Source organism: Dermacentor silvarum, chromosome 1, assembly GCF_013339745.2.
Source record: "Dermacentor silvarum isolate Dsil-2018 chromosome 1, BIME_Dsil_1.4, whole genome shotgun sequence".
Classification (NCBI taxonomy): Eukaryota; Metazoa; Arthropoda; class Arachnida; order Ixodida; family Ixodidae; genus Dermacentor; species Dermacentor silvarum.
The window spans coordinates 45,324,147-45,342,422 of NC_051154.1; the positions used below are offsets into that span (position 1 = coordinate 45,324,147).

The window sequence follows — 18,276 nt, forward strand, 5'->3', positions numbered from 1 at the left end:
AAGGAAAATAAGAACGCATTCGCATGAACTCGCACAAAAACTCGGAAAGGAGCAGCAGTGAGCACCATGAAATGAACAAAGTGGAGCTTTATGGCACCGTCAATGAACAAAATGCAATCCATCTCTGTTTCTCTGGTTGTGAATAAAGCTAATAAAGAAATAAAAGCAGGCTGGCCGCGAAACAAAATGCAATCCATCTCTGTTTCTCTGGTTGTGAATAAAGCTAATAAAGAAATAAAAGCAGGCTGGCCGCGAGGCACCGGTTCGCAGAGCGGCCAACTTATAAAGTGCACCATCACCCACATCGTTCACCACCCAGCACACATCCATCAAGTAATCCTTCCGCAGCAAGTGACAAAAGCGTTAGTGCAGCTTCGTAGCAGCAGGTTCATTCAATCACACTTACGAATTATGATCACATTATAGAACTGCGTTTTCTAGCAAGTAACACACGCAAGAAACGCTACACCTGCGGCCGATCAGTGGCCGAACACCCTCCATGTTTTCGAGACCGCTAACTACAAGCCGTATGTGCGCACCATTCCACATGTTGACTAACAAGAGGCGGACAACGACTTCGTGATAATGAGGGGCAAAAAATTCGCAGAATTTTACTACGCTGTAATAAATATTACATTGCTAATGCGGGGCTGTTGATTGACTTTCAAAACAGTTAGTATTCCCGAGAATAACATTTTCGTTTAAATCACGCAAATAAGCCTTTATGCTAGACATACCACTTTCCACTTTGCAATTTATTATTAAACTTAAGAGGCAAGCAAACGAAAAAACTGCCATTCCTAAATAAAATATTATGGACAAATTCATTAACTAAATTTATCCGCAAACGCCACATTGCAAACGCCACTACACACTTCCCAATGTTGCTAATTTTTTGTGTAAATTCAATGTTGCCAGATTTTGTCCTGATATAAAAAATTTTAATTAGGCAATTTTCAATTTTCTTAAAGAAGAATTCTCATTAAAAACAAAAGTTTTAAACAAATATTTTATAATAAGTTCGCATTGTGTTCAACTAATTTTTTGTGTACATTGTTGCCATTATTTTACCTACGACACATGGACAGTGTGGCCAGGTTTTTGCCATTAAACATAATATAATTTACCACTACAGGTTCTAATTGTATTATATTTATATTTGTAGTAAAATTATAGGCCCATTATAACGATGTTGTTTACGTAACCTTTCTTTTTTCTCCTGCAACGGTATTAGCAAACTGCAGCGCCTCTTTGTGAGAGCCATGGTAGGTTTGCCGAGCAGACGATGTTTTCCTCATCTTCTTCGTTATTTTTGATCGATATTTTATGTGAAGGCATTTTTGCCGAAAGCGCTGGATGTCACGCGTTTCGTCTTCATGGGACGGCGCTTTTAGAAAAGCAAACGGTAGAGCCACACATGGCACGCGCATAGAGACAAGGCACACGCAGAGAGAGACAAGATTGAGACTGAGCCCACCGAGCTCCTTCGTGAGTATTCGCGCGTAATACAAACGCGAAGTTCCCGATGCGTACCAAGCATTGTGCCAGCTCGAACATACATCTGATAGTGACTGGTGGCACCCCGGCTATCATGCGCGGAGTTTTCATTGCAATGCTAACTACATGTGTGACAGGAATAATTTCCGTATGCAAGTATAGCAGATATAAATAAACATGCTGGCTCGTAACGTGCCTCATTTGTTGTAAACAAAATGCATCATTTCGTAGAATAACTAAAATTCAAAAATTTGAATGACAAGATCGCTAGTGCACAGTTTCCGGCAGCCCTCGTAAAGAGCTTGAAGGAAATATCGGGTGCATATCTATTTAGTATACAAAGAATGACAACTTTGTTATAACTAAAAAAAAAAAAATGCCGTTTGATAGGCAGATATTTTTAATGCGCAGTCTTTTGCCTCCGCCTTAAATGCAGCAGTTATAAAAGAAGAATGAAAGCACTATTTGTGTGCATACAAAGATGGTTTCAATTTCATTTTTTCAACCATTATATGTATACGTGAATCAATCTTGGCTTCACATAACTACCATGTACAGTGGTACTATTATACCGCCTTATAATATCTGGGCCATGAGAAATTCTTTAATCTCCCAAATAAGCGTGCTTATATATTCTCCTAAATGTAGAAGCAACCAAAATTACTACCCGTCTGGCTCAGGGGCTTTGACATGGTTGTAAATTGTTATGCATGTGCAACTCCATACAAGTTGCATTTTGCTACGCTTATGCTAGGAGGAAAGCCAACAGAACTATCTTAGTCAGCTGTATTGACTAGCTCCGGAAATTTTGCTTCATGACTTACTTTACCCCGATCTCCCAACTAATCCAGCACAACCTGTGCAATTTGATTTCTTGTGGCGTTTTGCATGGCATCTAGTCTGTAAGCTCATGCCTAAGGAAAGCTATTTGTGACAAAGTTGTATAGCCATAACATTACTTCGTTTTCACACACTCACCAAGAAGAGGAAGTGGTCAGACTTAAGTGCTATGTGCGTCAAAGATATAAGTCTTCCCTTAACTGAATGCTGTTTCTTAATTTTTCCATATCTGCAACCGCATCTATACCTGCCATAATAATACCATGCACTATAGAGGGCGAATATCAACTTTTTCAAATAGTAAGTATCGAATATCATATTGAATATTGAATAGCCAAACGTAGGCGCATGCATTTGCAGCAGGAGTATAACGGCTGCAGTGATTAGTGCAAAAAGTACAGCTAGCTATCAGGGACAAGGGCAAAATTTTAACACAAGATTACTATTTCTCGTTACGAAAACTGTAAAATAGGGTTCCAATAAAGAATGGCTGCTGTATGACTACCTTTTCAAAAACTCGAAATAAATGGCTGGTGAAACAGAAACAAAAAAAGAAAAATAAGCTCCTGAAGGACTTGTGTGGCTTAGACATGTGTAAAAGGGCACCTTGCTAGGAAAACTTCACTGGTTGTAGCGTCAAAGATAAAACTGCATCATGACTAGACGGCCAAAAACAAAGGACACACTACAAGGAAACGTATCAGGTCGCGAGCATACTAAACATACAAAGCTTGCATATCCCATTTTGTTTTTGCATTGTTTTGAAAACTTCAGTAATTTCACTTCGGATAGCTTGTGACTGTCACAACTGAATAAATGAATTATTCAATACACACGCTTTTACCAGAGCACAACAGAATATCAACAGCAGAATTGTGAATTTTTTATTTCTTTAATCTTGACACTCATACAATGTGCATTGTCAAGGAACACTTTGAAATAACGTTCTGAGTTCTAAAGAAACTTGGGTGTGTTCAACAGGGTACAGGTGCCTGGTTCTTTATTTCATGCGTGGTTATGAAGATTAAGGCAGTCAAGATCAAAGCAACTGGAGGAGCATTTGTGGGATTGATAGTCTCTAGGTCATATTTATCATGGGAGCCCTCAGTGTATGCAAGTTGTCGCCCTTTCAAATATTGCTCCATTGGACGTTCTCTCAGAGACATGCCCTAGTCAGCTGCATGTCTTCCCATTTTTGCTTGCATTCAACAAGGGTTGCATGGACCACTAGAGTCCACAAGGGTGAACTGACGTCCCTAAGTAGGTCTTTGTAGACACCTAGCAAAAGAAATGCCAGCTTTTCTAAAACAGTATATTCTTGCAGGCTTCCATAAGAGAGACAGATGTTTTTGAATTTAGCAAGCATTACAAGATCATTGATGGGAACATTTCACATCCTGGCAGTCAAAGGCTTTTAGGAGATGGCGTCTTTAATATGCACCATGATGTTAACCGCTTCCTATGTTAGCAGCCGCCGTTTTAACTTATTGCAGCACTTCTCTCAATAGAATGGTTGATATCCTTGTCTTTGTAATGTGCAGCAGCATAGAGGAGATTGCCGGTAGTACATAAACTGTGGTGACAGTGCATCTGCTACGCGAAAAAGGAAAAAAAATAAAATATAAAGTTAAAACTAAGGCACTGCACTGACTAACTATGTCGTCCGGCATGTGCCGTGCAGTTATCTGCCTTCGCTCAGCCTTCCCACCACTGTTCATTCCGTTACTTGAAACCGAATTTAGCAGGGCACCAGGTCATTATAAGTGGACAACTCTCATATTCTTTCTTTGCAAAACGTTTTGAGTGTTGATATCAAGTGTTCATAGAAGCTGAAACTTCCCTTTGAATGAAATCGTTGCAGGTTCAACTCTATATTTCTAAAAAAACAGAAATCCTGTTGCTCTACAGCCTTTTAAGTCCAACATTCTTTTATGAACAGCACAACACAGAAGTAATATTTTCGAAAAAATCTTTACCACAGGGGGCCCCCATCTCTAGCACCAAGTATTAGATGATGAGTAGACAAAATGATAGTGTTACTATGGCTGTAAGCCAGACATGTACACTTTATTCAGAAAAAGTAATTAGGTTGTTACTAGACAATCAGAACAATCATCAAACCAAACACTACCAAAATGGCAAAGTTGCCCTCAAAAAGAAAAAAAAGTTTTTCTTAGAAGGGTGCTTGAATTATATACAACAAAATACGTTTTCCAGTTGGATTGTTTGAGTGTTTTCTTCCCCCATATTCATCCCTGCCTCTTTAACTGATGCAGTGGTAGAAGGCAGTGGTAGCTAGAGTTGTACCTATTTTGTAGTATTTCATTTTGCAAGCACAGGTTTGGAAATGGCCAGCATCAACTAATGCAAGTGAACACTAGTCTTGACTTCAGCAGCATCAATGTTGCTGGAAGAAGTATGACCAGGAGAGCACCACATATCTCTCGGTGTGCCATTATCGTGGAGTTACCAGAAAAATGACACAAAGCAGTTGACTATTTCAGATCAAGATGTAGTGCTTCTTGGCATGGTACAGTCAACAACAAAAATGTATGGGCCACAGGATCTCAGAAAACGATAAATTCCCAAGCAACCTGTAGCAGTAGCCAGTAAAACTGTATACGACAATGTTGTTAGCATATTCTAGTCGAGGCTCGAAATGCAAATACCAGGCTGCATTGTGAGGCAGTTAAGATATTCACCTTTTTCTCAGATTTCATGGTCGTTAATATTTTGTAGCTGACTGTACATGCGTGCAGTTTCACAATGGGTGTATTGAGGCCAAGATACAATGCTTAATAACTTGAAGCACACACTGGTTGCAAAAATTCTACAAAACGGATTATTCTGGGTAATGACCACCTTGAGGTTTGCAAAATAAACATACTCCTTTCCTTATCGTATGTTAATGAAGTTATTGAACGAGGGCAAATCAGAAAGTCTTTGCCCCTATTTTTATTAGGCAAAATAAGGTGTATACACGTAATTACAAATATACATACTATTCTACATACCTTACACTATTTTTCCACATAGTCCCCACACCCGTTCAGACATTTGTCCAAAATATTTTTCAGCGAAAAAAATGGTCTGCCTGAGTGCCAGTAGAATTTCGCAAGGAAAAAAAGTTTAATAATGGTTATGCTTAATCGCCTTTTCGTGGGTAGTATAGTTTAGATAGACTGCGCTTTGTATTTATTGTCGAATCGGGTTAGGTTTTTTTTTTTTTAATAATGCTTTTTAGCGGAAACGCCCTTATAATAAGCGAGATTAGTAATCAAACAAATAATTGGCTAAAAATGTTTTGCACAAACAGTACGAGAAAAGTGGTGCCGAGTTTTTAGAATATGGCAGTATTGTCCATACTTCAGCTGTAAATTTCACCATGTTCCGGTCCATCTAGAAATACCAAATGATGAGGATTTGGCAAAATTACACGTGATAACTTTTTTTTTTTTTTATGCAAGAAAGAAACGTTAGAAGCGGGTCCTTGCTCAGCCCCACGCTGTTCATTCGCAGAACATTTTCACTGCATCGCAAGCCTAGTTCTGGTGAGAAGTTGATGCAGCGATGGCGTTTTTCTTACGAGAGCATTGCACGGTTACGTCAGCTGCGACGTGTATTGCAGTGAAGATGTACAGCCTCCCGAATTCAAAAACCGTGCGAGCGTCGACTCACGGCTTGTCAACGTCTTATAACGGCGAGATCGACGGTAATAGGCGCAAGCGCACATAGCACTCGCTGTTTGCTTCAGGAGTGCACACCCCTTTGTTATCCGCGAGGTACCATCGTGCACTGTCAAAGAGCCATAGACTCGCCGTTACGCTCGAACATCGTTATAACGAAATGGGATATAACGAAGTAAATTAAATTCTCCTTGAAATCCGAATAGAGATCCATGTATTTAAAACCTCGTTTTAACGAACTGAAATTTTCCTGCCAGTGGATATAACTAACTAGATTAGTCTCAAAAAAAAAAAAAAAATGACCGACCGTTGCGCGCCGGGTACATCGCTTTCCGCGGGGTTCGCCACCCGGCGCAACTCGCCCCAGCGTTACTCGAGGATCACGCGGTAGCCTGCTCAAGTCGCGCCATGCTGCGCGGCTACGCGCGGCGGTGCGAAATATTAGTACATTCACTTCTCTATTTCTCTACGGCGCGACGTGCATACAGCCGCAGCTGGGCCTGGCCTTTGAGATCTCCCCGGCGCACTTTTTTTTTTTTTCGCGCTTAGTCATTGGTGTTTTTAAAGAAGATTGACCACAGGGATGCGCAAATTCGAAACTATTTTTCTCATAAATATTGTTTCTGCGTGCAAAAACATGTTTAGTCAATTATTTGTGTTCAAGATTATCGCTCAGTAAATGAAACAACTGAGAATTTTTTTTAATTTCTATAAAAAATAACGCGAACATATGCTAAAATTTACTTTTTGCTTCGACAATTACATTCCGCGTGCCAACAGCAGCACCGTAACACAGAAAACAGTATTCCGTATAGCACGTGGTGTGATTACGTGTCAGCAAATTCACCGCTCATATTGAAGCACACGTGTTCAGTGTCCGACTTGAATGGGCAACGGCGTGCTAGAACGTAAGCGCAACGTTTATCGGACCAAGGGGCGCTATAACGTAAAGCTCCCATTTCTGCAATCATCCCTCCACGATCGGTGAAACATTTCTTGGGCAAGCGACGTCACAAAAACCGCGAAAAACACCCATTCGGATATGACGAGTGCACACTGGTTATGCATGATTAGACCGAACAAAAGAAAAATAATTATTTCTGTTTGCGCGCCTTTTTCGCTATAAGCCCTCCGTTATTGGTGAAAAGCTTTGGGGCTGCGCCCACTTCGCCTTTCTGTCACACGCGACATAACAAAACTGTGAAAATTCACCACGTCAAAGTGACGTGTACGCATTAATGATGCAATTATATGCCGCAGAGCCCGCCGATCGCTCTGACACTACTCGGGATTTGCCAGGGAGAACAGATTTATTGCGTGTAATAATGTTTACGTGGCAGTATAACGTTGTCGAGCCCTTACGGCGACATTGCTCTGTCAACTCTTCTTCGCTGAGGATACGTTTTAGCGGCCTTTTGAACCTTCTGGTGCACGCCGACCATTTTAGACCAGCCACCGAAAGCTAAGCAAAGGGAAGCGGGCCAATCCCAGACGTCGACACCACCCTCCTCATCCGGTTATTTACTTTCACTGCGCTAGCACGGCTCCATCGAAACCCTCTCCACTTCTGCATGCCCCTTGCTTCTTGTCAGCCAATTAGATAAGGAAAAAACTGTCAAAATAGGCAATATTCGCTTTGAAAGCAAACAAAAGTGACCTCCTATACACAAGGAGAGTGTTTACTTTTTCTTTCTGGGGTTTTACGTGCCAAAACCAGTTCTGATTATAAGGCACGCCGTAGTGGAGGTTTCCGGATTAATTTTGACCACCTGGGGTTCTTTAACGTGCACTACAACGCAAGCACATGGGCCTTTTTGCATTTCGCCTCCATCGAAATGCGGCCGCCGCGCCCGGCATTCGATCCCGCGACCTCGTGCTCAGCAGCACAACGCCTTAGCTAACTGAGCCACCGCGGCGGGGAGCGTTTGATTGAGTGGTTCAAACAACGCTGTGGGTCACTGCCCAATGTTTGCGTCGGTGGTTACATTAATTTGACGTCAGGAGACTGGAATAAAAACACATTGGAATAATTTTACGTTATAGGACCCAAGGTTGCGTAAACGTTACGTAGGCGTGCGCATGCCCATGGACAGAGCTTGGTTGGACACGTCAGGCGTTAGCAAGCGCGCGTCTGTCATCGTTCAAAACTGCCGCGTCATTTTCGTGGCCTTCCTACTGGACGGATTCAGTATTTTTCAGTTGGACATTCAAACTAGAGCACTGCAAGGGCTCTGGCGTACCCTAAAGACTGGGCCCGGCCGGGCCTGGCCCAGCCCGGGCCGTTCTCGGGCTGTATAAGCAAGTTCGGATGCAAGTCATATTCTTTACTAATATGGTGAGGACGCGGCTATAGTGAAGAAACGATAAAAAAGAAAAACGTATATTTCTCTACTAAATCCGGGAACAACGAATAGTTTTTGTCATCGAAAAATAAACACGGTTATAAAAGGAAAACGGAAACTGGCTCGGGAAGAAACTACGACTTCCTGACGACGACGGAGTAAACAATGATCACTCTAACCATGGTTTCAGCACACCGATTCTACCATGATAGTCACCATGCTTTCCTATCGTAGAAACAGACGCAGCATCCATAGTAACGATAGCAGCCTGCTAGTCTACGTTTCAATAAAAAGAAAACTGCGCTATCTTGAACCAGAATCAACTAGAACCTCCTTGGTGGAAAGAAATTAAAACCAATTGCGTTGTCTACGCCGTATATGCATAATTATGTTGAACAACAGCAGAGTAAGTATACGACATGTACAGCGCTGCAGTGGAGGCTTGCAGGGATTCGCGTAGAGGGGCGTTTTCGCGTACATCCTCCTATTGTACGCAGCCTTCGGGGCCCAAAAGTATCTCGAGAGAACCTAAATTCCTCCATACTACGAAACACACGGGCTTAAATTATTGGCTGAAAAATGGATGCAAATAAAATGAAGCCGAATAAGGCAATAAAAATTACTTGTCCCGTGTGACAACGCGGTTGCGTGTCACCAATATACCGGGGGAAGTATTTTAATGGACGCACATTAAAAGAAAAATCCGCGGAAACCTGAGCGCTTCTCATGAGTTGTGAATGCGAAAGCATTTATGTCCAATTGAACGCCGCTGAGCGGTCCTTCGAGTTATGAACTCGCGGCCAAGCGAGCGCGCTGCGACGCTTGGCCAACGCCTCCTAGATACCAAAAGGCCGGTGCACTTCGATCCGTGACGTCATGCTACCTCGCCCGACTGCCAAATCTAACGGGGACGCTCCCGAGTATACCCGTGCCACACGGCCAAAGTAAAGTGCACTTTGAGCGAGTACACTTCGCGGCTCAAATAAATGCTCAACTAATGGCATATATAAACCGCCTAGGCATGTTCCATAGCTTCCTACCTTTCACAGGCCAACAAATCTACGAAGAAAAAGTACAGCAGAAACTCCCTTAGCGGGAATTATTCAAGCGCACGTAAGCATAGGTAGGTAGCGTTACCTGTTGCGCCGGTTGGATGGTTCGGGATTTTATTTAGATTTTTTTGCATTAACTTTTTATGAATCTTTTTTATTTTTATTCATTGTGTTTATATTAATTTTTATAGTTAATTTTTATTTATTGCATTACTTTTAACCTTAAGTACCATGTAATTACCTTAATCACTCTTATTAAATACCATGATCAATCACCCTTAATCACCTTATTTCCCTAACTTACCTTATTGAATTATCTTATTTAACGTTAACCTGATTATTCCTAATTAACCTTGCTATATACACTAATTAGCATAACTCAGTACTCATAACTAGTCATGAGGCATTGTCATATATCCCCATAGGACCCCGTGCATTCCTATGGAGCGCATCGTGTCACGCATTAAACTTGCCTAGGTTTGCATAGTTAAGCCTGCTTCAGCTCAGCTGCAGGTAGGCCCGGTACTGCACTACCACCGGGATTGGCTCACACTCAATGTGACAACACTTTCACACTTATGCAAATAACTTTCTACAAAGGCTAAGTTTAACCTACACATATTAAACGGTTATCGATCGCCGCGAAAAACATGCTCCCTAGCTACTAAAACGAAATATGAACACCGTGCCTCGCATAGTTCAGCTATGGAAAAAAAGCAAAATTAGCTACAATTCATGCATAACCCATAAAAAGAAGATGGGCATTCCGCAAATATTTTCAAGGCACCATAAATAACCTGCACTCTTCGAAAATTCGGTACACGTCACCCATAGACTGGCCGCTATTTTCTATAAAATTTTCTATAAAGTTCTAGGGACTGTTGGAAGCGGAATCTTAATTTAGGGCCTGAATTTCTTAAAAAGAATTCTCAAAAATTCGCAAGTTTGAAAAAAAAATTGGAGCGCGAAGTTTATATGTTCGTAGCGCCGCACCAAGAACAGATATCGCAGTTCTGTAAAGTGCATCCATTAGATAATTCAAAGCGGACAAATTTGACATGTCAATTTATAGCTTACGTGAATTTGTTACATTGTTACTACCGTAAAATTCCGAGCAAGCGCCCCCACCCAAGCAAGAGACCCCCCCCCCCCCCTAACTTCACTGCTAATTTCAAATTTCCGCGCCGTTCCGGGAAAGTGCCGTTGATCAGTCGCCACCGATGTCATCGCTAAGCCTTTTCCGGTTCACTTCGAATCTAGCAGACAGCACTTCAGAACGAACCGCCGACGCTCCCAAGCAGCAATGTTTTGTTACCGTTGTTGCCGCTTTACCCTATCCTCCCAATAATTTCACACGATGAAGAAAACATGCTGATATTTGCGGCGCCGCCAGCTGCGACGCGAGCATGGCCGAGCCGCGGTTCGCTGTCCGCCGTCAGTAGCCATGCACTGCATCTGAGCTTGACTTGTATCGGAACTCTCGTAGTGCTAAACGTTTGACCGCGGAAATGGTTTTTAATAAAGTGAACATTACGCGTCATTTTACACTAGCGGACATCATTTTGCCTGCAATAGGAGCTGCATAACCAATGTTCGTGTGGCCGGTCGCGGCGACGCGCCGGTGCAGCCAAGCAGGGCAGCGTCGATGTGCTATTTCTGCAGTTCTTTCGATGGTTTTGAGAGTGATAAGCAGCACTAACAAATGTTTGGCTTAATAAAGTTAATGTTAAATAAAATTTTAAATCCATGCCCACGGGGCTTTTTTTTTCTGTGGAAAAAAATTTCTCGTCGTCATCTTGAATTTTGGTCCCGTTCCGGGAAGGCGTAATTCATTTTCCAGGGCAGCTGGGCCCTCGGACTGTGGCGCCGCCGCACGGCAGAATATGAACCACGGCGGCGCCTCGGATCTGTTTGTGCCCCGGTGGCCGCGGTGCCGGGCGCCGACGCGAAGCGGCGGTCGTTGGGGTGTTGCGGAGCGCAGCGTAGCAACACCCCAAATAAAGTAAAAACAACAACTGCCCGCCCTTCCACTGGGGTGGAGATGGAACACCAGCGAAGCTGTACTATGGTGGGAATTATGTATCTCCAATTATGACTATTAAAATGTGATGGTGTAATTGGTTATTTGAACTATTAAAGAATGAGAAATATATATGATCCGTTGGTTTCCGTATATTTAGTGACCACAGGGACCATGGCCGCTACGGTACACCGCCATAAGATGTACGGCAAAGGTTGGCACGTTCTTCATGAACACGTAACCAACGCCGCGCGCGTTCGGTGCGAACGCGGGCGAAACGCCGCCGCCGCTGACAACAGTTGTGCGCGTTGTTCGTGTGACCGCACACAACCGCTGGCTCGGAATTTTACGGTAGATTTGAGCTAACTGCCAAAGATGATTTTTTTAATTCTTAAAGAAAAAACACCAGGTCAATCACTATTCATGATTGCTTTCTTTTCTACTCAGAACAAAATAATGCAACATGTTCTTGCATATATACTAACAGATAACGAATGACTGGAGATAATCCTGGTGCAATTTGAGGTACATCGGAGAAGACTGTATTTTGAATTCACATGCGAGAACTGTCAAATGTATTATGTTCTGCAATTTTTTCATACTTTGCCATCAAAATTAAAAATAACTATGTAAGAGAGACGTTGCAACGCATTTAGCATGTTGCAATGTAAGCACAGAAAAAAAAAAACTCCAGCGAAATTCGCTGTAGCAACACATTAAAAAATTGCTCAAAAAAAAACATTTTCTAGCCTCTTGTTAAAAAGCTAAGTTTGCCATCATTTCTTTGCATCGTAGGCTTGCACAGACAATTGAGTTCATTTTAATTTTCATTAACAAAGTTGTGTCAAAGGTACAATAAGTATGAAAGCATAAAATTTAAAAAAAAATTGTACACTCAATGGCAGAACGTAGTGCCATTACGTAAGCCACAGTTTCCACCTTGTGTCGGTTAAAAAATTTTCATGCTGAAACAAAGACCTGTGCTGAAAAAATTAGCTCAGTTCCAATGTGTGGAAGAATTTTGCTGTCATAAAAATTTTGTTTAAGCCAAGATGAGTCAGGATCCCCCTCCGATTCACATGTAGAGGAAATTTCAATGAGGAAGCAGTCCAAGGTCAGGACACTCAGCTTCATCTGTCTCAGAGGAGAACATCGCCGCTGTGAGACAGAGTTCATGGTGCACTGACAGGCTCAAGAAGTTCCAAAATGGTACTTCTCGTGCTGTCAAAACATAATTACAGGTGATGAAACCTGGCTGTACCATTATGACATGCCCACTAAAGCCTAGAACAAAGTCTGAGCTTTTGAAGACAAAGCCACACTTGTGTCTGTGCAAAAGTCAAGACCTGTGAAGATAAGAATGGTGGCGGCTTTTTTCTTCATGTCAACAGTGTTGCTGAGCATGTAGTGCTAGACACACAGAAGACGGTCACAGTGAAGTGGTACTCTGAAAAGTGTCTGTCCAGAGTTGATTATGCACTCAAAAGCATCAGTCCACACTCAAGGCTAGACACCTGGCAAGTACTGGGCTGGAGCTCATGGATAATGCTCCATACAACCCAGACCTCTTTCTGTGTGGCTTGGCATTATCTCCTCATTTATCGAATAGGCTGAAAGATGTTTTCCTATGAGGAGGGCCTTCTGAGAGCTTGGGATGATGAGTGTGCTCAGTTCTCTGAGGAAACATGCAAAGTCCGGTTTGATGACTGGTTCCGAAGGATGAAAAAGTGCGTCAACTGTGGTGGAAAGTATTTCGAGCAAATGTAAGAAGTAGTAGTATTGCAGAACTTTCTTAGTGACATTTGTACGCAGTGTTGCAAAATTATCACCTTTGTAAGAGTGACATCGTCCTACAGGCATGTTGTTCATATACCATGTTGCTAATGCGTCACTATTTTTTTTTTCTTTACAGGACTCTGCTACGCACTTGGACTTTGGAGGCACTTCTGCACTAAGTGACCATTTCTGTATATCTTGAAATAAAATTTATGAAACTAAATACCTGTGAACATGGGAGTTAATTCCAGCACAGATACATCATTTCATTCCAAATGGCCGAGACAGTTTGGTGACCATCTCGATTTTCCCAGCAAAAACACTAAGGTTAAGTGACAATGTTTATACAGTGTCTTGCGGTCTACTAGTCGACAGCGGAAATCTGGCAACCGCAAATCAACTCTGCACACACTAGCTGTCATGCTGTCACAAACTGATCATACTTGACAAAACAGATCATTCCGCTAGAATAAAGAACCAACAGTTAGTTTACCGCGTAATAATTTAAATGAATCCAGCGAAACGTGTGAAAAACTTGCGTTAAATTTATTCAAAAACTGAGCGACACTGAAAATGTGAGCAGTGAAAACGCAAAAGTCAGGTAACACTGTTCCTGTTGAAATTAATGCATGAGTGCTGTTAAAACTGTGTACGTGTCGTCTGCTGAGACTTACAGGGGGTCTCCTTTCAGCCATGTGCTATGTCACCTCCTTCTGAACATGTATCCCAATGTGTGTATTTGATTACAAGTAAAAGCAACTCATTGTACAAAACATTTAAAATAAAAGAGAAAAGGTTTAGCGCGTCTTTCTGACGTTAATTAGGTACACGGCCTCCAATACAAATGGTGCGCACCTCGGCACTCGATCAAAGCGAGCACATCACCTTCGGCCCCATGTGCACTGTCCACGAATGTGTAGTAATATTCCACACCGTTTTCGAATTTGAAAATTCTGACCCAGAAAGAAGAAATATATCGTCCAATTAAAGACGAACAGCTTCCGTCGCTTGGAGTCTTTTCTTTTTTTTTTTTTTTCCTAGTTTACTTTTCACTAGATTTTGCCTGGTATTGTAGTTCAAGGCCAGGACACTAACAGCACGAAAATTGCTGCACGCTCATGTAATTAGTGTCGTAATGCGGCGCGCGCTTTAGCAGCTGTCGAAAACCGCCGGGGAAGGAGCGACGCGCCCCTAAAGCGGAAGCAGACGACGTTCGAACACGCGGTTTACTTGCACCCATACCTTGATGCATGGGTTATTTATGGCCGCTACTAAGGCATTCAGCACAATACAAACTTCACGAGACAAAAAGCTAGGAAGAGACATTGTGAATGTTCAGATTAGCCACAGGCACAACTAACCTGGCGTAGCACCGTACTGAATGTCTCCTCATTCGTTTTACTAATCGATAATCGCTGATTATAAGTGCGTACGGCTACTACCGTTTTTATTTTTTGAACGATTTTTAACGCATCGTGCGTCCCTGAACGGCTGTGCGAAGAGATATGCCAGCAGAACCATTGTTAAGAGATGCGGACCATTTGACGAGGACCAATTGACGCAGTGTAAAAGAATGTAAATAAAATTTGTCAATAGGCAGACGAGAATCAAGAGATAGATTGTAGCTATTAATAGTATAAATGAATAAATCTCGAAACCACAGTCAGTCGGCCTCGAAACATCAGCCTTTTTATTTTTCGGCGTCTCAGCACACGTGCGTTTGTTTACCAACGTGCGCGACGACCAATGAAATCCTGGCGTCGTGTCACGTGACCGTTCCCGTATATTCAAGCCGTGCAGGCACACTGTAGTGCAGGCATCTGCTCTGCTGTTACTTATCAGCGGCACCGCTGCTAGGAACAGGATGTCATTATAAAAGCATGCCACATCTCATCTGTAATCGGCCACAGGCGCTTACGAGATGTTTCCACGTCCGACGAAACAGAGAAAAGCAGTAATTCGCATCCGGCTTCGTCTTAGTTCTCAACCAGTGGTTTGTTCTAACTTGAACTCTGCAATCATTACCCCGCAGACTGTTCCTTCACGCACAAGAGAAAGCATGCATCGCAGGGGGTTCTTCATTGAATAAAGGGTTCTTTGTGAAATTCTGCCATTCCTCCACGGAAAAATCACGGTTTGAGGAAGTGGCCAGACTTTCGTGTATTCAGTTGGCCAGACTTTCATATCCAGATAAACACGACAGTGTGCCACAATTCACACTATGTATTTCCGTGTGCAATTTTTTTTTTTTTTTTTTTTTTTTTATGACAGTGAAATACCACCTGTCGTTAGCATAGGCGCCGAATTTATCTTTCATTGTGGCCAGCTGCTTGTTGCAAAAACACACCATTACAAGACCTTTGCAGCTAATTACTTCCATTTGTGTATAACGTATATACTTAATAAACGTAATTCAGCAAATCTGAGCGAAATGTTTTGCCAAAATTTTAACTTAAGCACGCGTGAATCAAAAACTAGAGGTATCATACGAAGCATCGTTCTAGTTACGTCATCCCGCTTGCCAGCCGAGATCATGGAGCAGAACTTGACGCTTGACGGAGGTGAAAAAGACTCGTGTGGCCTTGCATGTGACAGCAAAAAAGTTCGCTGTCATGTTTTCCAGGATATGGCTTAATTACGTGCTGTTGGTGGATAAAGTGCACGCAGGCAACGGAACACGCCTTCCGTTGAACGTTGCTCGGCACAAGTTCCAAGTGAGGACTAGGGACATTTACGAACTGTAAAAACACCAAGGGCGACTGTAGGGGCGATTACTGCTCGTGTACGACAGATTTAGTGTAAACGCTAACTACAACGACGAACGAAAGGTGAGGGTACAACTTTTCTGTCTAGTCCACACGTCATTAGCGTAATTTTTGGGCTTGGAGTGCATTGCGGCTCCACAGCGCATTTGTTCTACGTAAACGCGGTCAGAACTTAGGCACCCATCGCGAAATGCCGTTGACGAAATCAATTTTGCTAGGCGACGAGCAGAAAGTGCGTCTGGTGACTATAACTTAACGGTTCACCATTATAAGTGCGTCGCCTGGCGAAGCGTAGAAGTTCGCTCGTGCCGAGTGCTGCGCAGGAGGCTGAAAGATCTCGCGGCGCAGCCGGTTGCAGATATTTCAATGCCAGAGTCCTTTAAACAGGGATCGAAGAGAGCAATGCTACCCGAAGTCCCTGGATGCATTGGTTGTCTAGGGACTTTTGTGTTACAGGCGTACTCGGGCCGGGGCAACTGTAAACCGCATAAACCAGGCACAGAAGCTGCGGTGGAAAGGCGCCGTTGTGCCCTGCCAGTCTAATCGCCGTAACGACGTCTTTCTGTGCTATCACTCAGAAGCAATTCCAACATGCAGTCGTTTTTGCGCGTAGCATCTTTGCGTCCCGAAGCTCCTAGAGAACCATGGTCGTTGCATAAATGCACTCAATGCACGGTTTCTAGCTTCATAGTAGCGACGCATTCCGCTCGGCCTATAGAAAACTGCGATGCGTCACTCAGGTGTGAGAACCATGTCTTGAAGGAAACGCGCATGTTTTCCGTATGCATCAGGATCGCCAAACGCTCTGGCATGAGCAACAGATGGTGTAGCACCCCGAGGAAAAGTGACCACAATTCTCAGCGTGCCGTCGGTACCACCGTCACCCAATTTCTAATTTCATAAAAAGATGTTACTCATCAAGGTTGTTCTATTATGCACTTGAATGTGTGCATAATAACAGCACTCTACTTTGTAAACAAACTGGCTTGATGTTTAGTGTACACAAAGTTTGCCTGCAATTTGATTTGCTTCAAATCACACACATACCATCATTATTGACCTGTTAACCATCAAAAACCAAGGATATGAAAATGCCTTGTTTCCAGTACGTTATTCGCCTCTTAAACAAAACTGCATATGGGGCTTGTATGTCTTCCCAAATAAGAAATACAAAAAATGTATGTAGTCTCATTGCATACTAGGAGCTAATAGCCTCACTTACATTGCTGATCCTTGCCAGAGGAACTTGCCAGAGTGGAGTGTACGAGTCCATCATAGTGACGTTGTTGCTGAAATATGAACAGGAGAAATGGTGAAAGCACGTTAGTTGCAGAATACCAATACCTTTTGTTGAACATGGCAAACCTACTGCAGACCTAGTGTGCTCACACGTGTGTGTTTGCAGTTTGATAATTTAGTTGCTGCAGGCATTCAATAATTGAACTTCTCTGTTTCATAGATCCATCAACACACATTTGTGTCCACTGCTGCGCAGCCATCACTGGGGCAAGCTTCTGCAATCCAAGTCTTGTTACCCGCTCACCGCATCGTGTAGGAGGTAACATCTACAGATTTAGTTTTCCCACATTCATTGTTACATCTGTATTTCATTTTTCTTTTTTTTCTTCAAAATTTGGCTTATGCTTACTAGAATCTTTTTCGTGAGAGAATTGGCATTTACCAGAACATATTCTTTTCAATTCCTCTATCCTTTAGACATTTTTCGGCATCCCTGGTTTGAAGAATTTCCCAAATACATGCTTTTTAAAAAAGGGCATAGAATGTACAATCCCACATAGATACAGTTAAAAGTAGATGGCCATAATGATGAAAATTTGCTGTCACAAATGAAGGGCTTTGAATATGCTCCTGCTCAGACTATCGCAGCTTAGTACACATGCATATTAGTACCACTAGAAAAAAAGTGGCATTATGATGTATCAGGCATTATTGCTCGAACAGTGCGAAGTCTGTTATACAAACAAAATGTGCAAATCACTTAAAATTTAGTGATCTTATGTTACAAAAGGCATTAGAACTGCATTTGACTTCAGTATGCCAGCAAACTTATTCTTGAGAGGGTAACAGGCAAGGGGAAGGACTAGAGAGCTAATCACCACACCCCCAGCAGTACTACGGTGCCATAATGTTATTAGCCTGCTATGACTACATTTAATTTGAATTGTCAACGTTGTAAATTGACTGAACAGTTGGTACCATGCTTCAGATATGATGAATGATAATGAATACTTGAGGCATATTTGAAAACTTGACTCTAGGAACAAAGTTTCATAAATG

General features: G+C 42.5%; 1 long non-coding RNA gene across 2 annotated transcripts in view; it reads right to left on the minus strand.

Moving 5' to 3' along the window:
- LOC125945537 (uncharacterized) overlaps positions 1-18,276 on the minus strand; it is a 44,627-nt gene that overhangs the window by 13,820 nt on the left and 12,531 nt on the right. Inside the window, exons 2-3 of one of the 2 annotated variants that reach the window (XR_007466975.1) lie at positions 17,201-17,267; positions 3,211-3,930 (exon numbers count right to left, since the gene is read on the minus strand). This is a non-coding gene — a long non-coding RNA (uncharacterized LOC125945537). Of the gene's footprint in view, positions 1-3,210; positions 3,931-17,200; positions 17,268-18,276 lie in introns of those variants that run through there. The other variant, XR_007466976.1, reaches the window with a different exon arrangement.